The sequence below is a fragment of the Phyllobates terribilis genome, unplaced genomic scaffold, assembly GCF_046119375.1.
Source record: "Phyllobates terribilis strain yellow unplaced genomic scaffold, ASM4611937v1 Scaffold_2__4_contigs__length_985480577, whole genome shotgun sequence".
NCBI lineage: Eukaryota > Metazoa > Chordata > Amphibia > Anura > Dendrobatidae > Phyllobates > Phyllobates terribilis.
The window spans coordinates 718,325,863-718,351,098 of NW_027362762.1; positions in this window are offsets into that span (position 1 = coordinate 718,325,863).

Sequence of the window (25,236 nt, forward strand, 5' to 3'; positions counted from 1 at the left end):
TCCACTCACTGGTGTGGTTTCTTCCAAGACATGTTTCATACCTCTGGCACTGAGTAGGCCCATGTCTTTCATGACATTGAGTGAGGACTTGTGACTAGGCCTCAAATTATGTCATAGTGTACATTTCCCATCATAACATTTCAGGGCCTAGAAATGTAGCGCCCCGAGGGTTCGGCCGCTACAGGGGTATTGCACCTCAGACCAGAGGTGTAATATTCCACTCCCGGGTAAGGATGGAGTATGGACCAGGGCTCAGTTAGCTGGATACAGCACACACACCCCATTTCCGAGGGACAGCTCAACGGTGCTCCCACTAGACATAAGTGCAGGCACGACCGACTATGTCCCTGCCTGGAGTGGGGAGGGGGGTGGAACACCCAGTGCTGTAGGGGCAGATAGGGGTTGGTTCCTGAGCGTAGGAAGGAGCCCATTGGTTGCTGGTCACCTGGGCTCATGGTCAAAGTGAGGTATAAAAGGTGGGCACCATCTTAGAACAGTGTTCAGTCTGTGAGGAGAGGAGAGCTGACAGGGAGCAGCAGCTCAGGCTGAGTGCTGCTCCAGAGGCAGGCCTAGAGAAGAGGCAGGAGCCTGAGAGGAGAAGGAGAAGTGGGCCTGGAGAAGAGGCCAAGGGAAGGAGGAGAAGACAGAACAGGAAAGAAGGAGAAGAGACAGAGAAACAGAAGGGCTCAGGAACAAGAAGGTGGAAGGGACCCTAAGAACCCACGAGAATCCAGGGTGAAGGGTCAGGCAGATTAAGGGTACCGGATCCCAAGTTGGTGGAGGAGAAACTACCCTCAGCCAAAGACCGGTCGTCGTGATCATTTATTGGTGCGACACCTCATCAAACCTGCTAGGAAGGCACCATATAGGACAGCGGAGGATGGGGCCCACGTTTACCCGCAAAAGTCCGCGGCAGCTGGACAAAAGTGGGTCACTGGTGAGGCAGGCCAGAGAAAGGATTAAAGGGTGTCCTGTGCCATGCTCCTGAACTGCCTGGGAGTTGACCGAGCCCCTCACCTGGTGGACGTAGCATGGCTCGGGCAGTCATTCCCTGCAGAAGTGACTTGGATTTTAACCGTGAGTAAAGACCCTGGACTGCAGTACGTTGTCTGTGTGCTTTTTCGCTCCTCCGGCACTACCGGTACTGGGACTCTCACCAACATCACTCCCACCATCCACTACACTGCCCTGGGGCCGCACTCTTCCCGTGGGGAGTCACACTACCCCAGCTGCACACCTCATCGGCCCCAGCGGTCTGCATGCAACGGCGGTTCCTAATAACCGCAATCCACGGGTGGCGTAGTCGGACATTATCTAAAGTACAGTAGCAGACTATCATTGGTCTGACCACCCTGAGCCGCGGGACCGGGCCGCCACTACTACTCCCAGCGTCTCCCTATTGCCCGGTTCCGCGTGCCCCACGGCCCAGGGGGCGAGTCAGCTTTGGCGTAGCCGGCAGGATTACGTGCCCGCTAAAAAACGGGTACTGCGCGCCTGAAGAGAAAGAGACTGTTTTATTGAAAATTGACTGTGCTGAAAATGGCGCCCGCTCTATAAGAACGAGCGCCATAATGTGCGCGCCAAAAGACCACAGGAGGCCGCCTACCATCGTGGGCCGGGTCCCAGAATGGCGCCAAAGAAGGAGCCCGCCCCCAACAGCCATGAGCACGGCTGTGGAAATGTCCGTCAATGTGGGGGGGCAGCCCCTGAGAGTGATTGTCAGCAGAATGCCCAGGGACCAAGCCCAATGGGGGTGGGAAGAGAAGAAAACTGTGGGGCAGGGCGCGGTCTGGATCAGTCTGGCCAGGCCACACCCAAAGATAGAGACAGGAACCAGCTCCAGCGCCCTGGCGCGTGGCCTGCTGCAGGCCGAATACCCATGCAGCTACACGGAGCTGCTAGCACACCTCCCCAAGGAAGACCCCGAGTATGTGCGGGCTGCGCTGGAGGAGCTGGACCGGAGGATGGTCCGGGCGCAGCGGGACGTGATTGCCGGGTGGAAAGAAGAAATGGCCTGGCGGGCCGTGATCCTGCAGCAGGAGGCACCGTCGACATCCAGCGGCACACCAGCCACCGAGGGCAGTGAAAGCAGAGCGGAGGCCGAGGACGACGCCGCGGAAGAGGCCGCGACAGCAGAGGCAGGTAACGGAGACGCCCCTACCCCAAAACCTGGGGCCGCCGACCTGCCCCTGCACCCTGTTGCGGAGCCCAACGTACCTGAACCCGCCATCGACACCGTGCCTCCACCGCTACCAACCGGTTCCCAGGCCATCGACACCGCCAGCGAGCCCCGCCCCACGCCATGCCCTCTGACCCCGGGCGTGATCAGCAGACCACAATCGCAGGCCCGGTCGCAAGGCCTAGCGCCCCCGTACGCCGCCCATCGACGAGAGTACTGCTGCCAACAGCTGGAGGTGTTCGAGAGGGAGAAGCGGGAGCGGCGCATGAAACAGGAGAAGCTGCAGGCCCAAAGTGCGGAGCAGAAGATGAAGGCCCGACTAGATCCCCGAGCTGCCCGTGGTCCCCGAGTCACCGGGACTGTCGTGAAATTCCACATGGAACATGGCTGCGGTTTCATCCGAGACCCTGAGACCATCAGCGATGTGTTCGTGACGAGGAGAGATGTGGAGAGCCACCTGCCGGAGGGTCATCGAGGGCGAGATATGTTTCCAGGGGATGTGGTGTCTTACACCCGACACCAAGGCGTGAAGGGATGGTACGCCCTCCACGTCCACAGAGTAGTAGAGGAGGAGGAGCAGCACTACTCGGACTCTGAGTACCAAGAGGGCCCGGATGGGCCTGAAGATCATGAGGAAGAAGGAGCATATGAAGGACACCGCTACTAGTAAGTAGCCACGTACCTGTGTACATAGTTACCCGTCAGGGTACAGAGAACTGTGCGGGACTGTTTCAAATTGAGTGTGGTCCCCGTTGGGACTGATATAGGACTGTGTGAAAGTTATCCCCTACATCCCCTACCAGGCTGAGGACTGTGAGCAGCCATTCCCCTTCCCCAAAACCGGCCGAGGACTGGGAACGGCCAATCCCTTGTACATAGTTGCGCTTCCTAAAGCGCCCCCTACTGGTTTTATAAAAAAAGACTGCAACGTCTACCTCAAGATTTACTGGACTGTTGCACCTTTACCTGGTCAAGATCCAAGAATACAAGAATGTGTCTTGCTTAAAAATGTGTTACATGAGAAAGTTTTATATGCTGCTAGGTGATAATGCAAATGTTTTACAAGATGTTTTATATGACAAAAGAGTTCCAGAGGCATTAGCAAAGTGTTTTATAATAGTGACAAGAAAAGAAAAGTGTTTCCCATAAAGGGAATTGAACCGTATTACCTGTTTTCTGATATGAAAAGTTATTGAAAAAGTTTTGCATGTCCTGTAATTATCTGTTTTTGCTCTTTTCCAGCCCGAGGGCGTGCTGTGCTTTACCAGGGGGGAATGTAGCGCCCCGAGGGTTTGGCCGCTACAGGGGTATTGCACCTCAGACCAGAGGTGTGATATTCCACTCCCGGGTAAGGATGGAGTATGGACCAGGGCTCAGTTAGCTGCATACAGCACACACACCCCATTTCCGAGGGACAGCTCAACGGTGCTCCCACTAGACATAAGTGCAGGCACGACCGACTATGTCCCTGCCTGGAGTGGGGAGGGGGGTGGAACACCCAGTGCTGTAGGGGCAGATAGGGGTTGGTTCCTGAGCATAGGAAGGAGCCCATTGGTTGCTGGTCACCTGGGCTCATGGTCAGAGGGAGGTATAAAAGGTGGGCACCATCTTAGAACAGTGTTCAGTCTGTGAGGAGAGGAGAGCTGACAGGGAGCAGCAGCTCAGGCTGAGTGCTGCTCCAGAGGCAGGCCTAGAGAAGAGGCCGGAGCCTGAGAGGAGAAGGAGAAGTGGGCCTGGAGAAGAGGCCAAGGGAAGGAGGAGAAGACAGAACAGGAAAGAAGGAGAAGAGACAGAGAAACAGAAGGGCTCAGGAACAAGAAGGTGGAAGGGACCCTAAGAACCCACGAGAATCCAGGGTGAAGGGTCAGGCAGATTAAGGGTACCGGATCCCAAGTTGGTGGAGGAGAAACTACCCTCAGCCAAAGACCGGTCGTCGTGATCATTTATTGGTGCGACACCTCATCAAACCTGCTAGGAAGGCACCATATAGGACAGCGGAGGACGGGGCCCACGTTTACCCGCACAAGTCCGCGGCAGCTGGACAAAAGTGGGTCACTGGTGAGGCAGGCCAGAGAAAGGATTAAAGGGGGTCCTGTGCCATGCTCCTGAACTGCCTGGGAGTTGACCGAGCCCCTCACCTGGTGGACGCAGCACGGCTCGGGCAGTCATTCCCTGCAGAAGTGATTTGGATATTAACCCCTTAAGCCCCGCGGGTGGTTTGCACGTTAATGACCGGGCCAATTTTTACAATTCTGACCACTGTCACTTTATGAGGTAATTACTCTGGAACGCTTCAACCGATCCCCCTGATTCTGAGATTGTTTTTTCGTGACATATTGTACTTCATGATTGTGGAAAAATTTCTTCGATATCACTTGCGTTTATTTGTGAAAAAAATGGAAATTTGGCGAAAATTTGGAAAATTTTGCAATTTTCAAAATTTGAATTTTTAAGCCCTGAAATCAGAGCGATATGTCACACAAAAGAGTTAATAAATAACATTTCCCACATGTCTACTTTACATCAGCACAATTTTGGAACCAAAATTTTTTTTTGTTAGGGAGCTATAAGGGTTAAAAGTTGACCAGCGATTTCTCATTTTTCCAACAAAATTTACAAAACCATTTTTTTAGGGACCACATCACATTTGAAGTCACTTTGAGAGGTCTTTATGACAGAAAATACCCAAAAGTGACACCATTCTAAAAACTGCACCCCTCAAGGTGCTCAAAACCACATTCAAGAACTTTATTAACCCTTCAAGTGCTTCACAGGAATTTTTGGAATGTGGAAGAAAAAAATGAACATTTAACTTTTTTCACAAAAATGTTACTTTAGACCCAATTTTTTTTTATTTTCACAGGGGTAACAAGAAAAAATGGACCGCAAAATTTGTTGTGCAATTTCCCCTGGGCACGCAGATACCCAATATTTGGGGAAAAAACACTGTTTGGGCGCACTGTAGGGCTTGGAAGGGAAGGAGCGCCATTTGACTTTTTGATTGTAAAATTTGCTTGAATAATTAGCGGACACCATGTTGCGTTTGGAGAGTCCCTGTGTGCCCAAACATTGGAGCTCCCCCACAAGTGACCCCATTTTGGAAACTAGACCCCCCAAGGCACCTATCTAGATGCATAGTGAGCAGTTGCAACCCCCAGGTGCTTCACAAATTGATTCGTAAAAATGAAAAAGTGAAAAAAAAAACACTTTTTCATTGTTTCGAATCAATTTGTGAAGCACCTGGGGGTTCCAACTGCTCACTATGCATCTAGAAAGGTGCCTTGGGGGGTCTAGTTTCCAAAATGAGGTCACTTGTGGGGGAGCTCCAATGTTTGGGCACACAGGGACTCTCTAAATGCAACATGGTATCCGCTAACAAATTGAATGGAAAATCGGCTCAAATTGTTAGCGGACACCACATTGCGTTTGGAGAGCCCCTCTGTGCCCAAACTTTGGAGCTCCCCCACAAGTGACCCCATTTTGGAAACTAGACCCCCCAAGGCACCTTTCTAGATGCATAGTGAGCACTTGGAACCCCCAGGTGCTTCACAAATTGATTCGAAATAATGAAAAAATGAAAAAAAAAACACTTTTTCATTTTTACGAATCAATTTGTGAAGCACCTGGGGGTTCCAAGTGCTCACTATGCATCTAGATAGGTGCCTTGGGGGGTCTAGTTTCCAATATGTGATCACTTGTGGGGGAGCTCCAATGTTTGGGCACACAGGGACTCTCTAAATGCAACATGGTATCCGCTAACAAATTGAATGGAAAATCGGCTCAAATTGTTAGCGGACACCACATTGCGTTTGGAGAGCCCCTCTGTGCCCAAACTTTGGAGCTCCCCCACAAGTGACCCCATTTTGGAAACTAGACCCCCCAAGGCACCTTTCTACATGCATAGTGAGCACTTGGAACCCCCAGGTGCTTCACAAATTGATTCGTAATAATGAAAAAGTGAAAAAAAAAACACTTTTTCATTTTTACGAATCAATTTGTGAAGCACCTAGGGGTTCCAAGTGCTCACTATGCATATAGATAGGTGCCTTGGGGGGTCTAGTTTCCAAAATGGGGTTACTTGTGGGGGAGCTCCAATGTTTGGGCACACAGGGACTCTCTAAATGCAACATGGTATCCGCTAACAAATTGAATGGAAAATCGGCTCAAATTGTTAGCGGACACCACATTGCGTTTGGAGAGCCCCTCTGTGCCCAAACTTTGGAGCTCCCCCACAAGTGACCCCATTTTGGAAACTAGACCCCCCAAGGCACCTTTCTAGATGCATAGTGAGCACTTGGAACCCCCAGGTGCTTCACAAATTGATTCGTAATAATGAAAAAGTGAAAAAAAAAACACTTTTTCATATTTATGAATCAATTTGTGAAGCACCTGGGGTTCCAAGTGCTCACTATGCATCTAGATAGGTGCCTTGGGGGGTCTAGTTTCCAAAATGGGGTCACTTGTGGGGAAGCTCCAATGTTTGGGCACACAGGGACTCTCCAAATGCAACATGATATCCGCTAACAATTTGAGCCGACAATTTGTTAGCGGATATCATGTTGCATTTGGAGAGTCCCTGTGTGCCCAAACATTGGAGCTTCCCCACAAGTGACCCCATTTTGGAAACTAGACCCCCCAAGGCACCTATCTAGATTCATAGTGAGCAGTTGGAACCCCAGGTGCTTCACAAATTGATTCATAAAAATGAAAAAGTGTTTTTTTTTTCACTTTTTCATTATTACGAATCAATTTGTGAAGCACCTGGGGGTTCCAAGTGCTCACTATGCATCTAGAAAGGTGCCTTGGGGGGTCTAGTTTCCAAAATGGGGTCACTTATGGGGGAGCTCCAAAGTTTGGGCACAGAGGGGCTCTCCAAACGCAATGTGGTGTCCGCTAACACTTTGAGACGATTTTCCATTCAATTTGTTAGCGGATACCATGTTGCATTTAGAGAGTCCCTGCGTGCCCAAACATTGGAGCTCCCCCACAAGTGACCCCATTTTGGAAACTAGACCCCCCAAGGCACCTATCTAGATTCCTTGTGAGCACTTGGAACCCCAGGTGCTTCACAAATTGATTCATAAAAATGAAAAAGTGTTTTTTTTTTCACTTTTTCATTTTTACGAATCAATTTGTGAAGCACCTGGGGATTCCAAGTGCTCACTATGCATCTAGATAGGTGCCTTGGGGGGTCTAGTTTCCAAAATGGGGTCACTTGTGGGGGAGCTCCAATGTTTGGGCACACAGGGGCTCTCCAAACGCAACATGGCGTCCGCTAACAATTTGAGCCGATTTTCCATTCAATTTGTTAGCGGACACCATGTCGCGTTTGGAGAACCCGTGATGTGCCTAAACAGTGGAGCTCCCCCACAATTGTCCCCATTTTGGAAACTATACCCCTCAAGGATTTTATTAAGGTGTATAGTGAACATTTTGAACCCAGAGGTACGGCACAGAATTTGTTTACATTAGGTCATCATATTGAATAAGTTGTCATTATTCTTGAGCGCAAGTGCTCGCTACTTGAGTTTGCATCGGGTACTCAGGTATGCACCATGTACAGCGTGTGCTCGAGTGACATGCTCGAGTCCCTGCTCCGCATGTTTCACGGTTATTAGACACCCAAAAAAAAACATGCGGGGATCGCTCGTGCATGGCAGGCAATCCCCGTAAAGTTTTTTGGCCGCGAAGCATATGGGGCAGAGACTCGAGCATGTCACTCAAATACCCACGATACTCAATGCATACCAGAGCACCCGATGCAAACTCAAGTAGCGAGCACTTGCTCTCAACACTAGTCGCCATATCATCATCTTTTTTTCTTACTTTTGAAAAAAATCCCAACCCCAGCCCTAACCCTAGCACAACCATAGCCCTAGCACAGCCCTAGCCCCAGCACAACCCTAGCCCCAGCACAACCCTAGCCCCAGCACAACCTAGCCCCAGCACAACCCTAGCCCCAGCACAGCCCTTGCCCCAGCACAACCCTAGCCCCAGCACAACCCTAGCCCCAGCACAACCCTAGCCCCAAACCCAGCCCTAACCCTAGCCCAATCCTAACCCAAGAGTTTATTTTTGACGCCGTTCCTTGTGCGGTATAAGTGATTAGACGACTTTATTCTTCGGGTCGGTGTGATTACAGCAATGCCAGAATCATATGGGGTTTTTATGACTGACAGCTGTCACACACTAAAAGACGCATTTTTTGAAAAATCTAGTTTTTGCATCGCCATATTTTGAGAGCTATAATTTTTCCAGATTTTGGCAGACAGTCATGTGATGGCTCGTTTTTTGCGGGATGACTTGACGTTGTTATTGGTGCCATTTTCAGGCACGTGACATTTTTTGATCGCTTTTTATTCCGATTTTTGGGAGGCAGAATAAACAAAAACCAACAATTCAGGAATTGTTTTTTTTTTTTTTTATTCTGTTCCGCGTGTGGTAAAATTGATGAGGTAACTTTATTCTTCGGGTCAGTACGTTTACAGCGGTACCACATTTGTATCATTTTTCTATGTTTTGGCGCTTATACACAATAAAAGCTATTTTATAGAAAAAAATATTTTTTAGTATCGCTTTATTCTGAGAGCTATAACTTTTTTATTTTTCAGCTGATGGAGCTGTATGGTGGCTTGTTTTTTGCGGGACGAGATGCCATTTTCAGCGGTATCATTTTTATTTATATGCGTCTTTTTGATCGCGTGTTATTCCACTTTTTGTTTGGCGGTATGGTGATAAAGCATTGTTTTTTGCTTCGTTTTTTTTTTTTTTTTTTACCGTGTTCACTGAAGGGGTTAACTAGTGGGACAGTTTTATAGGTCAGGTTGTTCCAGATGCGGCGATACCAAATATGTGTACTTTTATTGTTTTTTTTAAATTTTTTTTATAATAATATTTATTGATGGGTACATTATATTTTTATTTTTGGTGTATTATTTTTTTTATTTTTTTATAATATTTTTGCACATTTTTTTTTTTTTTCCCACTTTCACACAGTTTATACACTTTATTACTTTGTCCCACTCTGGGACTTTCACTTTTTTTTTTCTGATCGCCTGCATGGCACAGGAATGGAGCACCATCCCTATGCCATGAAGGCTGTCAGAAGTGCACAGTGTGAAGATTGCTTGGAGATGCACTGCGCATGTCCAAGCAATCTTCCTGCTCTCTGGTGACCTGGATGTTGTCATGACGACATCGGGTCGTCATGGCAACACCCGGGAAGCCTTTGCAGACTGCGCTGGAAGCCGGAAGAGGAGGTGAGTATCGCCGATCACCTCCCCTTGCCCCCGCAATGCCGCGATCGACTTCGATCGACTTCGATCGCAGCATCGCGGGGGTTAATGTGCTGGGAGCGGTGCAGGACCGCTCCCTGCACATAGTACCGGGTGTCAGCTGTGACAATCAGCTGACACCCGGCGGCGATCGCGCCCGCACAGCCTGTGTGCGCGCGCGATCGCGATGACGTACTAATACGGGTCTGGCTCTTAAGTCCCAGGGCACAGACGCGTATTAGTACGTCAGATGCTATTAAGGGGTTAACCGTGAGTAAAGACCCTGGACTGCAGTACGTTGTCTGTGTGCTTTTTTGCTCCTCCGGCACTACCGGTACTGGGACTCTCACCACCATCACTCCCACCATCCACTACACTGCCCTGGGGCCGCACTCTTCCCGTGGGGAGTCACACTACCCCAGCTGCACACCTCATCGGCCCCAGCGGTCTGCATGCAGCGGCAGTTCCTAATAACCGCAATCCACGGGTGGCGTAGTCGGACATTATCTAAAGTACAGTAGCAGACTACCATTGGTCTGACCACCCTGAGCCGCGGGACCGGGCCGCCACTACTACTCCCAGCGTCTCCCTATTGCCCGGTTCCGCGTGCCCCACGGCCCAGGGGGCGAGTCAGAAACACCAAAGATGCATTTGAAGAGACCACTCCAGTGACCAGACAGAAGGAAATGACTGAATTGGAGGCAGGTCCAGTGAGTATTATTTTTTTTATTTTTAAACCTCTCCTAGACCCTCAAAATCAAAGCAAAATGGCTACCAATAGGCCACCTTTTCTGCTTGGTTTGTGAAAAGCAAATTACATAAAATTTGGATTCATTAAAATTGCAGGAATTTGTAAGAGTCCTGGAATAATTTAACTATTTATATTTTTTGGAGGTGATTTAAAGCTGTCTATTACAGGTGTACCTCGGTGTTACAGGATTATAATCAGCCACAGGCTTTTTTTTGCTTTCTTTGTTTTGTCCCAGTCTTCCAGGATACATTATGTTTTATTTCCATCGTCTAAACTCGGTAGTGGCTTGTTTTTTTTACATAATAAGTTGTAAATTCAATACTGCCATTTAATGCACTGAAACATCCCGTGGCTCATCAGAGTCAAAATTTTCCAGAGAGGTAAGTAATGCAATGAGTAAAAGCATTTTTCCTATTTTTTAAAATTTGATGGCATTTTACAGTTCAGCAAATGGTGGCTGTTGGCAGCCATTTGGCTGAATCCAAGCAGAAGCAAATTACAGGAATTTTTCATTTTTGTTGTGGAATTTTGCAATGTAATTGAGTAGAATTCATTTCTACGTGAATATATTTTCTCATCTCTAGTCTCTAGTCTCATGTTACGACATCGCAAACTTACAACATGCTTACACAGGGACATCCTGGACCTGGTCACAACCTAAGACCTGGCCCAGCATTATGAGGCCGGGGGATATATTGCTCGATGGCGGTAATAAGAAGACGTTTAGAGGACCAGACAATGTAGAACGCAGAGGCCAAAGAGGTGAGCGGTAATGTAGACATATTTTTTTTATTATTTTAGCCTTCTGATGGCCCTTTATGATTCAGCAAAATGGTGGTCACTGTGCAGAAGGGAATTTTGGCAAATTCTGATTTTTATAATATTCAAGTAGAATTCAATTTCACCAGATTATACTTGTTTATCTCTAGTCCCACATCATAAGTTCGTGTCGCAAGGCTTGATGTAACAGCATCACATGGATTTGATTATTTTTGATTTCATCGTCCGGCAGGGATGTGAAGAAGCACCGAAGTTCAGATGGGAGAAAGCAAGCGGTGGGAGCGACCTGAGAGGTGAGTATAAGATTATTTTTGTATTATAACCTGGAGGCCAGCAGACTGTTATTTTGCTGAATTCACGAGTAGTGAATTGCAAAAAGAAAAAAGTTTTCTGCATAAAAATTTTGTAAAATTTGATTCCATTTGAATACATTTTAACAGCTCTACGTGTTTTTAACATTTTATTTTGCATGTTATATTTTTAAATCTATACACCCGATCACTACACACTCAGCTGACATCAGGAATGGGTTAGAAAATTAGCGAACTAGAAATTTTGACCTGAAATTTTACTATAAGTTGAAAATATAAGTACCTTGACATAAAACAGTATTGATGATAGAATCTGCTAAAATAGATTTTTGCAGTTCACTCAAATTACCTAGAAAATATGATTTGCAATTACTTGGTTTAATGTAAATTGAATGTTTTTTATCATGTCTGGGGTCTCTAAAGACCGTAGACCATAGCGAACACAAGATGAAAAAAAAAAGAAAACTAACTAATGAAACTGTAATGGAAAAAACTGACACACTAATCAAACACTGATGACACTCATGATTTTATTTTTGTTTTGTATTTGAAAAATCACAGGCGTCTTAATGAGGTCTTACACATACATGCACAAAAATCTTATATGGCTGTGAATTGATTTTTCCTCAAGCATGTCTTTGCTACCACTTTTAGTCTAATGCTGTAGCTTTTTAAAATAGCAAAGCAATTTGAGGCATTACACATTTATCATATGAAAGATTGGTTGAAATCTAGTCTGGTTTGATATATTTCTAGGATCTCTGGCAATAGGCTTGTATTGATTGTCATTGTACATTTAGCTTCTTTGTGAATACAGTATATTAATACTTTTTATATGGATAATATTAACCAACTGAGAACCATAGCTCATTGCTTCTGGGGCCTGATGGTTATTTATCAATTTCATATGCTCTGAAGATTCATACAGCCCACCAAAATTTTATTGGTGGTCCTTGAGTGAATAATTTTTAGCAATAAAATAAACATAGTATAACAATTGCTTAAAGCTCAAGAAACGATCATATGCTCAACATAAAAAATCTCTTCATTAAAAATATTTTTATTAGATATGCATTAAAATTGTGAACAACACACCAAACCAAAAATCAAACCAAAATCTAATTGGGGTTGATCCCCTAAATTAGATAAAGTGGCAGTGTATATTTAGACAAACCCTCTGTTGAAGGGTTAATCCACAAAGTTCCATCCCTAAAGGACTATATATCCTTAGTTAGACCGTAACTATTTCCTACCTTACCACAAAGGTTAGCACCCTAAATTGTTTATGAAATTGGCTTTCCCGCTCCTCTTTGACTGACGACTGTATCTACCATGCTTTGCTCACTATCCATATGAGAAGCCATGACTATCAGCCTCCTGAGGAACCTGGTTATGGGGAAACATGTTGAAGTGGTCTATAGATCACGGAAATTACATAATTGAGATAAGGACCTTTCCAATTTGTTTTATTATTAATGCCTACCAATAAAATTCATTATTGACTGTTACAGTACATTTATGACTTAGTGTTATCTAGTGACAGTTGTTGAGGAGCTGGGGCGCTATTGTATTTTTGCCCTACAACCTAGGGGACCCCAAAAGTCCATTTTCCCTATATAAATAGACAAATGGTATTAAAGAATGGGGCCCATGAGCTTCAAGTTATGTCACTGGATAGGTTAAAGGCCATGCAGACTACTGAACAAACAGTGTATATGAGTCTAGAAAATAGTGGGTGGGTGAAAGCCAGAGGACAACAATATGGCAGCTGCTTCTCCCAGAGCTAATATAATTTCTCTAACATACTTAAGTACTTTGCAGTAAAATATATTTTAACTAAACCCAAACACTTTATCATGCTGCCTGCACAGAATGAGTTGCAGCAGCAGGATGGAGAATTTCTATAGGTTTTTAATAGGTGGTGACAATGTTGGAAATCAAATGCATAAGAAGTCAAATGCGTTTGTGTCTTCATTGCAGTCTGTGCTGTATGGAAAGTTCAGAAAGTGTACAACTTTAATAAGAAAGAATATCACCTGTCAGTCACTGGATTTATTTGTACTATAGTTCCTTATTTAGTCTGCAGAACTGGTATCCACCACTGTATGGTCACTATGTGGTCTATATATTGTATCCTGGTCTTTAAACAGTGTTTTTAATTTAGTAGCTTTATTGCCATTTTCAGAAGTGCCCATTATACACACCATGGGTGTGTTTCTGTAGTTGTAAACATATGCTACCTGGGTTGTGGTCAAACTGGGACATGTTTTGGATTATTACAAGTAAAGTAATAGATTGTTTCAGCTCACCTGACCTCCACATTTGCTGTTGCATGCTCCTAATCCCTCAGACAATATTATATAATATTTTATGTTAGGAATGTTAATAAGGCTCCAAGGAAGAAGAGTACATCAATATGACAAAAAAAAGCTACTCTGCAGTCCATAAATGTCTGTAGTCTCATATTGAACAGTATCTAGTGTCTAATAGTTAATGGCAAATAATTCACATGCGTTCAAGAGAAAGGGCAACAATTGCACAGTACAGTGGGGAAAATATGTATTTGATACACTGTCTATTTTGCTAGTTTTCCCACTTACAAAAAATGGAGAGGTCTGTAATTTTTATAGTAGGTACACTTCAACTGTGAGAGACAGGATCTTAAAAAAAATCCAGAAAATCACATTGTATGATTTTTACACAATTAATTTGCATTTTATTGCATGAAATAAGTATTTGATACAGTAGGAAAAGGGAACTTAATATTTGGTGCAAAACACTTTGTTTGCAATTACAGAGGTCAGATGTTTCCTGTAGTTCTTGACCAAGTTTGCATACACTACAGCAGTGATTTTGCCACACTCTTCCATACAGATCTTCTCCAAATCTTTTAGGTTTCGGGGCTGTCGGTCGCAGGGCAACATTGAGTTTCAGCTCCCTCCAAAGATTTTCTATTGGGTTCAGGTCTGGACACTGGCTAGGCCACTCCAGGACCTTGAAATATTTCTTACAGAGCCATTCCTTAGTTGACCTGGCTGTCTATTTTGGGTCACTGTCATGCTGGAAGACCCAGCCATGACCTATCTTCAAAGCTCTTACTGAGGGAAGGAGGTTGTTGGCCAAAATCTCTCAATACATGACCCCATCCATCCTCCCTTCAATACGGTGCAGTCATCCTATCCCCTTTGCAGAAAATCACACCCAAAGTATGATGTTTCCCCCACCATGCTTCATGGTTGGGACAGTGTTCTTGGGGTTGTACTCATCCTTCTTCTTCCTTCAAACACAGCGAGTGTAGTCGATACCAAAAAGTTCTATTTTGGTCTCATCTGACCACATGACCTTTTCCCATGCCTCCTCTGGATCATTCAGATGGTCATTGGCAAAAATCGGCAGCGTATCAAATACTTATTTTCTCCACTATAAATAATATATTACAAATAATATTATTACTTCTAAGAAAAATGAGACACTTAACACTGTAATAGATTTAATAGTACAAGTAGGTAAAGTATAATAGATATGCAGAATAGCAGTAATTATAAAATGCTAACAGGGTCAAAGAATAATTAAAAGTAGTATAAGTTTCAATCAGTCAGAGCCCCAAGCATAACATTTTTCCCTCTGTAATTGACAAAACCCCAAGAAACTTTAAGATAAACCAGTCTGATTAAAAAAAAATAAAATAATTATGGTTATTTCATTCCTATAAACACACACAAAAGAGCAAAATAACTATGGAGGTTCCTACACATTTCAAACCTGTTCTGCTTTGTAGTCATAGCACAATTTCTGTGTGCAGTTTCCTGTTTAAGACATTTGTCTGAAATCACCAATGCTGTGAATTACAAAGAGTGCTAAACGTCTCAGTTACCTATAAATGAGGCTGCACATACAGTACAGACCAAAAGTTTGGACACACCTTCTCATTTAAAGATTTTTCTGTATTTTCATGACTATGAAAATTGTACATTTACACTGAAGGCATCAAAACTATGAATTAACACATGTGGAATTATATACTTAACAAGAAAGTGTGAAACAACTGAAAATATGTCTTATATTCTAGGTTCTTCAAAGTAGCCACCATTTGCTCTGATGACTGCTTTGCACACTCTTGGCATTCTCTTGATAAGCTTCAAGAGGTAGTCACCGGAAATGGTTTTCACTTCACAGGTATGCCCTGTCAGGTTTAATAAGTGGGATTTCTTGCTTTATAAATGGGGTTGGGACCATCAGTTTGTGTTGTGCAGAAGTCTGGTGGATACACAGCTGATAGTCCTACTGAATAGACTGTTAGAATTTGTATTATGGAAAGAAAAAAGAAGCTAAGTAAAGAAAAACGAGTGGCCATCATTACTTTAAGAAATGAAGGTCAGTCAGTGCGAAAAATTGGGAAAACTTTGAAAGTGTCCCCAAATGCAGTTGCAAAAACCATCAAGCGCTACAAAGAAACTGGCTCACATGAGGACCGCCCCAGGAAAGGAAGACCAAGAGTCACCTCTGCTTCTGAGGATAAGTTTATCCGAGTCAGCAGCCTCAGAAATCGCAGGTTAACAGCAGCTCAGATTAGAGACCAGGTCAATGCCACACAGAGTTCTAGCAGCAGACACATCTCTTCAACAACTGTTAAGAGGAGACTTTGTGCAGCCGGCCTTCATGGTAAAATAGCTGCTAGGAAACCACTGCTAAGGACAGGCAACAAATAGAAGAGACTTGTTTGGGCTAAAGAACACAAGGAAAGGACATTAGACCAGTGGAAATCTGTGCTTTGGTCTGATGAGTCCAAATTTGAGATCTTTGGTTCCAACCACCGTGTCTTTGTGCGACGCAGAAAAGGTGAAGGGATGGACTCTACATGCCTGGTTCCCACCTTGAAGCATGGAGGAGGAGGTGTGATGGTGTGGGGGTGCTTTGCTGGTGACACTGTTGGGCATTTATTCAAAATTACTGGCATACTGAACCAGCATGGCTACCACAGCATCTTGCAGCGGCATGCTATTCCATCCATTTTGCGTTTAGTTGGACCATCATTTATTTTTCAACAGGACAATGACCCCAAACACACCTCCAGGCTGTGTAAGGGCTATTTGACCAAGAAGGAGAGTGATGGTGTGCTACGCCAGATGACCTGGCCTCCACAGTCACCAGTCCTGAACCGAATCGAGATGGTTTGAGGTGAGCTGGACCGCAGAGTGAAGGCAAAAGGGCCAACAAGTGCTAAGCATCTCTGGGAACTCCTTCAAGATTGTTGGAAGACCATTTCCGGTGACTACCTCTTGAAGCTCATCAAGAGAATGCCAAGAGTGTGCAAAGCAGTCATCAAAGCAAAAGGTGGCTACTTTGAAGAACCTAGAATTTAAGACATATTTTCAGTTGTTTCACACTTTTTTGTTAAGTATATAATTCCACATGTGTTAATTCATAGTTTTGATGCCTTCATTGTGAATGTACAATTTTCATAGTCATGAAAATACAGAAAAATCTTTAAATGAGAAGGTGTGACCAAACTTTTGGTCTGTACTGTACATTTAAATGTAAGGAAATATCATTAATTTATTGTTATTCAGACATAAAAAATAAAAGTCAAAATTTAAAACAATTAAAAGCATACTAAGATGTACAGGTCCATATCCAGACCCATAATAAAACCATATACGATCCCAAAGAAAAATTATATGCTTACAACATACAGCACAAAAGTTTAAATTCCAATTAGAAAGTTGAAAAAAACTTGTGGCACTTGTCTGTAAATTCACAGCAATTTATTCCAAGATGCTGCACATATATAAGAAGATGGTGCTGATGGGCTGGGCATTTCAACGTTTTTACATGGAAAAGCATGTGCTCTAGGCTTTGCAAAAATAGAATGGTCTTACTAATCAAATAGTGAAGTATTCCAGCTCCTGGTAAAAAAAAATATATTTATTCCATAATAATAATAAAAATGACATCCAAAGCATTGGAAAAGTGAGCGGCGTGTTTCAAACGTATTCCAATTTCTTTGTCAAAGCTTTGAGATATATACAGTACAGACCAAAAGTTTGGACACACCTTCTCATTTAAAGATTTTTCTGTATTTTCATGACTATGAAAATTGTACATTCACACTGAAGGCATCAAAACTACGAATTAACGCATGTGGAATTATATACTTAACAAAAAAGTGTGAAACAACTGAAAATATGTCTTATATTCTAGGTTCTTCAAAGTAGCCACCTTTTGCTTTGATGACTGCTTTGCACACTCTTGACATTCTCTTGATGAGCTTCAAAGGGTAGTCACCGGAAATGGTTTTCACTTCACAGGTGTGCCCTGTCAGGTTTAATAAGTGGGATTTCTTGCCTTATAAATGGAGTTGGGACCATCAGTTGTGTTGTGCAGAAGTCTGGTGGATACACTGCTGATAGTCCTATTGAATACACTGTTAGAATTTGTATTATGGCAAGAAAAAGGCAGCTACGTAAAGAAAAACGAGTGGCCATCATTACTTTAAGAAATGAAGGTCAGTCAGTGGGAAAAATTGGGAAAACTTTGAAAGTGTTCCCAAGTGCAGTTGCAAAAACCATCAAGCGCTACAAAGAAACTGGCTCACATGAGGACCGCCCCAGGAAAGGAAGACCAAGAGTCACCTTTGCTTCAGAGGATAAGTTTATCCGAGTCACCAGCCTCAGAAATCGCAGGTTAACAGCAGCTCAGATTAGAGACCAGGTCAATGCCACACAGAGTTCTAGCAGCAGACACATTTCTTCAACAACTGTTAAGAGGAGACTTTGTGCAGCAGGCCTTCTTGGTAAAATAGCTGCTAGGAAACCACTGCTAAGGACAGACAACAAGCAGAAGAGACTTGTTTGGGCTAAAGAACACAAGGAATGGACATTAGACCAGTGGAAATCTGTGCTTTGGTCTGATGAGTCCAAATTTGAGATCTTTGGTTCCAACCACCGTGTCTTTGTGTGACGCAGAAAAGGTGAACAGATGGACTCTACATGCCTGGTTCCCACCGTGAAGCATGGAGGAGGAGGTGTGATGGTGTGGGGGTGCTTTGCTGGTGACACTGTTGGGGATTTATTCAAAATTGAAGGCATACTGAACCAGCATGGCTACCACACCATCTTGCAGCGGCATGCTATTCCATCCGGTTTGCGTTTAGTTGGACCATCATTTACTTTTCAGCAGGACAATGACCCCAAACACACCTCCAGGCTGTGTAAGGGCTATTTGACCAAGAAGGAGAGTGATGGGGTGCTACGTCAGATGACCTGGCCTCCACAGTCACCAGAGCTGAACCCAATCGAGAGGGTTTGGGGTGAGCTGGACCGCAGAGTGAAGGCAAAAGGGCCAATAAGTGCTAAGCATCTCTGCGAACTCTTTCAAGATTGTTGGAAGACCATTTCCAGTGACTACCTCTTGAAAATCATCAGGAGAATGCCAAGAGTGTGCAAAGCAGTCATCAAAGCAAAAAGTGGCTACTTTAAAGAACCTAGAATATAAGACATATTTTCAGTTGTTTCACACTTTTTTTGTTAAGTATATAATTCCACATGTGTTAATTCATAGTTTTGATGCCTTCAGTGTGAATGTACAATTTTCATAGTCAAGAAAATACAGAAAAATCTTTAAATGAGAAGGTGTGTCCAAACTTTTGGTCTGTACTATATATATATATATATATATATATATATATATATATATATATATATATAATAAGGTTGTTAACGGATGCATAGTTGATGGGAGGTATGGTTCACAGAGATGACTGTCCTCTGTGATGTAACTCGGAGTGTTGCTCTAGTGCACGTAAGCACTAAGAGGACTGTTTGGTGCACCTGGGACCGTGTTACGGGTTGTTTGAGAGCTTATATTTGAAGAACCTAGAATATAAGACATATTTTCAGTTGTTTCACACTTTTTTGTTAAGTATATAATTCCACATGCGTTAATTCATAGTTTTGATGCCTTCAGTGTGAATGTACAATTTTCATAGTCATGAAAATACAGAAAAATCTTTAAATGAGAAGGTGTGTCCAAACTTTTGGTCTGTACTGTATATATCTCAAAGCTTTGACAAAGAAATTGGAATACGTTTGAAACACGCCGCTCACTTTTCCAATGCTTTGGATGTAATTTTTATTATTATTATGGAATAAATATATTTTTTTTTACCAGGAGCTGCAATACTTCACTATTTGATTAGTAAGACCATTCTATTTTTGCAAAGCCTAGAGCACATGCTTTTCCATTTAAAAACGTTGAAATGCCCAGCCCATCAGCACCATCTTCTTATATATGTGCAGCATCTTGGAATAAATTGCTGTGAATTTACAGACAAGTGCCACAAGTTTTTTTCAACTTTCTAATTGGAATTTAAACTTTTGTGCTGTATGTTGTAAGCATATAATTTTTCTTTGGGATCGTATATGGTTTTATTATGGGTCTGGATATGGACCTGTACATCTTAGTATGCTTTTAATTGTTTTAAATTTTGACTTTTATTTTTTATGTCTGAATAACAATAAATTAATGATATTTCCTTACATTTAAATGTATGTGCAGCCTCATTTATAGGTAACTGAGACGTTTAGCACTCTTTGTAATTCACAGCATTGGTGATTTCAGACAAATGTCTTAAACAGGAAACTGCACACAGAAATTGTGCTATGACTACAAACCAGAACAGGTTTGAAATGTGTAGGAAACCTGCATAGTTATTTTGCTCTTTTGTGTGTGTTTATAGGAATGAAATAACCATAATTATTTTTTTTTTTTTAATCAGACTGGTTTATCTTAAAGTTTCTTGGGGTTTTGTCAATTACAGAGGGAAAAATGTTATGCTTGGGGCTCTGACTGATTGAAACTTATACTACTTTTAATTATTCTTTGACCCTGTTAGCATTTTATAATTACTGCTATTCTGCATATCTATTATACTTTACCTACTTGTACTATTAAATCTATTACAGTGTTAAGTGTCTCATTTTTCTTAGAAGTAATAATATTATTTGTAATATATTATTTATAGTGGAGAAAATAAGTATTTGATACGCTACCCACATACATCACCCCTGGGTTTGGTGAAGGTATAAAATGGAGGCCGTTGTTTGGCACATGGTCTGGATGTTTGGCGGGAGAAGGCCTCCTGTGTGTTGTGGTCTCCCGACTGAGCCAGTGGACTGGATGCTACCCAGTCTTCTCAAGGGAGAATACATATTAAATAATTGGACTCATGAACATACCCATGATGGAACGGTCATTTATACAAGCGAAACGTGCGTAGGGGACGTGGGGATTCTTCTAACCAGGCTGACGGTCCCATTGGCGTCCATCTCCAACTGCTGGGTATGTTCATGAGCCCAATTATTTAATATGTATTCTCCCTTGAGCCTATTGATAACTACCAAGATGTACTAGGTACTATATCTTCCCTTTGGCTCAGGGCTTAACTTATGGACTCATTAGATACTATCAGTATGTACGATGTATAGGAATGCCCTTGTGGCATAGTCACTATTCATGATACCACATTGTAATTGGCGCCACTGGCTACTCACAGCTTGAGGTCTGTGTTGATCACATTTTTGTGCATAAATGTTATATGGGTGTTTTTTGTTAATGATTTTAATCTTTATATGCATTAAAATTTGAATAATCATTCTAAGCTATTGAAGGCTCCATTTTTCTCTTTGTTATAAATTATGGCATGTATATGGAGTTGTTTTTTGGGGACGAAAGGGGCACCGTTCCCATTTTTGATCCTCTAATCATGATGTTTGTGATCCAAATGGGTTGTTGTATAATACAATACAGACTTGGGTTGCTCAGGGTGATCCCCGGAATGCTGATGTACTGATCGGTCTGGTCAAGAGATACCAGGGGGTAGAGGTTTCCTTGGGAAAGCAGCCCATTCTATACTGGGGGTCCCAACAGTGGACCGAGGCCCAAAAAGGGGTGGGGCATCCAAGATCCAAAAGGGCGGGGAGGTAATGCCCTTGGTCTCTACGGGTGATGTAATTTGCTGGAGGTGCCACGGCCCAGGCCATATAGTCGCCCATTGTCTCATGACCTCTGAGCAGATGGACTTCAGCATAGGAAGCCACTAATCATACTATGTGTTTCTGGCCTGCAGTGTTAACTGTGCACCCAGCGAGGGGCCACAGGCATGTCCCATGAAGGTCAACCGTTGGAAAGTAATGGGACTGCTAGACTCTGGGAGTCTGGTGACCCTTGTGAGGGCCACACTTCCACTCCAACTGATCCCTGGAAAAAAGGTTGGCATGCGATTCATTCATGGTGATGCTGAGGACTACCCCATGGCCAGAGTGGACATTGAAACAGCCCACGAGGTTAGCGTCATCCAGGACTTGTTGCACACCATTGCTATATACCGGGACTTTTGTTTGTTTTTAGATCTGTGAGGGAAGGGTTCAGGGTTCGCTGGCTCGGTTAAGTAACCAGTTAAGCCTGAAGAGGTATCATCACTCCCAGAGTCGGACCGGTTTCCCTTTTGTGTTCTTGTGGGGGATGAGGAGATAGTGTCTCCTGAGTCTGACATTCCGTAGTTAGGGGTAACCAGTGAGAATTTTGGGTCTGCCCTTCAAAGGGACCTAACTCTGAGGGAAGCCTTTAACAATGTCACGGTCATAAATGGGATTGCACAGGAGCCAAGGGCTGACACAAGATTTCCCTATTTTATGATGAGTGGGGAGTTGTTGTACTGTGTTACAAAAGTAAGGGAGGAGCTTGTGAAACAGTTGTTGATGCCAGGGCCCTATAGACGGAGGATGTTGGATGTGGCCCATTCACATGTCTTGGGAGGACATCTGGGAGTGGAAGAAATACAGGAATGGATCGTGCAGAGGTTCTATTGGCCCGGGTGTCACCTTGAAATATTAAAGTATTGCAGGTCCAGCCTGTTGTGCCAGTTAACCATCCCCACCTCTCACTTTCGAAGTCCCCTCGTGCCATTACCCATCATTGAAGTACCATTCGAGTTAATTGCTATGGACTTGGTCTGTCCAAGTTAAATCTGCTTGTGGGCATCAATATATAATGGTCATCTTGGACTATGCCACCCACTATCTTGAAGTGATCCCTCTGAGAAACTCCCCCACCAAGAGTATAGCTAACGAGTTAGTCCATGTTTTCTCCCGGACAGGGTTACCAAGGGAGATCCGGACAGACCAGGGAAAACCCTTTATGAGTAAAGTGATAATGGAATTGTGTAAGGTCCTGCAAATCTCCCTACGAAGAACATCAGTATACCATCCTTAGACAGATGGCCTTGTGGAGAGGTTCAACAAATCGCTGAAGCGTATGCTGAGAAAGGCCATAGAAAAAGGATGAGAGAGACTGGGTCTGTCTCCTGTCGTATCAGTTGTTCTCTATCTGAGTGGTTCCACAGGCCTCTACTGGGTTCTCGCTGTTTGAACTCTTGTATGGCCGACATCCACGGAGTCTCCTGGATGTTGCAAAGGAAACCTAGGAAGTCAAAGTCACGCCCCACCGGAGCGTCATCGAGCATGTCAACATGATGCATGAGAGGATTGCGAAGGTGATGCCCATTGTAAAACAACATCTCCAGGCACAAGAAGCGCAGGCCAGGGTATACAACTGGTCGGCCAGTGTGCGGCAGTTCAATCCTGGTGACAGAGTCCTCGTACTGATTCCTACAGTGGAAAGTAAGTTCTTGGCCAAGTGGCAAGGGCCTAATGAGGTGGTGGAAAAGATTTGTGAAGTGAATTATAAGATTCATCAACAAGGACGATGTAAGCCATACCAGATAGACCACGTCAATCTCATCAAGCCGTGGCAAGACAGAGAGGCTGTTGGAGATCCATGCTTGCCGGTCAAACCAGAAGGCAAATTTGGAGGAGTCATAATAGTTGAGATGCTGACGAAGGCCCAAAAACATCAGTGTCGGGAGTTGCTGCAGAAGAACAGAGATCTGTTCTCAGAATTGCCGGGGTGCACAAAGGTCATAGAACATGAGGCTCTGACGGTGCCACATGGGTGGATGAACTTGAAGCGTGCAGGTGAACTAGAAGGCCTCTCAGATTCCTGAGGCCTGACGAGGGTTGATCTCCAAAGTAGTGAGTTGTATCTTGAAACTCGGGGTCATTGAGGAAAGAGAGGTTGGTTAAGCCCGATTGTCCTGGTCCCAAAACCCGATGGCGAATGGAGATTCTGAAATCACTATCGGAAGTTGAATGAGGTCACCAAATTCTATGAATATCTGATGCCGCGTGTCGATGAGCTGATTGAGAGACTTGGGCCAGCAAGTTACATAATCACCCTGAATTTGACGAAGGGATATTGGAAGATCCCCATGTCACAGGGAGCCAAGAAGAAGACTGCATTTTCTACACCGGATGGATGCTTCCAGTATGTTCGTATGCTGTTTGGACTGCAGGGGGCCCCTGCAACCTTCCAGAGAGCTATGGATCGAATCCTTGCACCCCATAAGCAATACATTGCAGCATACCTGGACGATATTGTTATCTTAAGCCCGGACTGGGAGAGTCATCTGGGAAAGGTCCAGGCAGTATTTGATGCACGAAGGAAGGTGGGGTTTTCAATAAACCCAAAATAATGTGCCATGGGGAAAGAAGAAGCCAAATACCTAGGATATGTAGTGAGTAGAGGCGAGATCAAATCCCAAATCACTAAAGTGGGAGCAATTCAAACTTGGCTGAGACCGTGGTCAAAAAAGCAGGTTAGAGGTTTTTTGGGTATTGTGGAATACTACAGGAGGTTCATCCCAGACTTCACCATGATGGCCACACCCTTGGCTGACCTTCTTAAGGGGACGAAATCAGCCATGGCCAAGTGGACGGCAGAGGCTGTGACAGCCTTTCAAGAAATGAAAGTGGCTCTGTGTAGGCAACCAGTTCTGGTTGTCCCCAACTTCAAGAAAGAGTTTATATTCCAAACAGACACATCAGACATCAGGTTAGGAGCAGTTCTTTCCCAGGAGATACACGGGAAGGAGCATCCTGTTCTCTACCTGAGTAGGAAGCTGTCCTCATGTGTGAAAAATTATGCGGTCATAGAGAAGGAGTGCTTTGCCATAAAATGGACGGTAGAAAAGTTACGGTACTATCTGTTAGGGTGAAAGTTTAGATTGGTATCCGACCATGCCTCACTCAAAAGGCTGAGGGAAACAAATTGAAAAAATGCTAGGGTCACACGCTGGTTTTTAGCCCTACAAGATTTCAACTAACATGTAGAACATAGAGCAGGGAAGCTACATGGTAATGCTGATGCCCTCTCGAGAATCCCCTGTCTATTAGTAGAAGGTGCCAAGCCCCACGGCTTTAGGCAGAGGGGGGAGGTATGTAAGGTGGATAATGGATGCATTGTTGATGGGAGGAATGTATCACAGAGATGGCTGTCCTCTGTGATGTAACCCGAAGTGTTGCTATAGTGCACATAAGCACTTAGAGGACTAATTGGTGCACCTGGGACCAGGTTACGGGTAGTTTGAGAGATGGGCGCATCTTGTTACCCACATACCTAATCCCTGGGTGTGGTGAAGGTATAAAATGGATGCCGATGTTTGGCACATGGTCAGTGTCAGTGTGTTTAGAGGAAGAAGGCCTCCTGTGTGTTGTGGTCTCCCGATAGAGCCAGTGGACTGGATGCTACCCAGCCTGTGGGCCCACAGGACTGGCTCACCAGAAACTTTGCCTTAAGGACTCTTTTCTTTGTTTTTGCCTGAACTAGGGCTGTTTGTATTCCTTTCTCTTTTGCTGGGTTTATGACGTGATAAAACGCTATGGACATTTAAAGGAACATGCCTCCTGTTTGCCTCCCGACGCACCTGAGTGAGTAGAACCCCCACAATATATATATATATATATATATATATATATATATATATATACTGTATATATATAAATATGTACAGTGGCTACCAGAAGTTTTGCGTTTTATTTAAAAGTG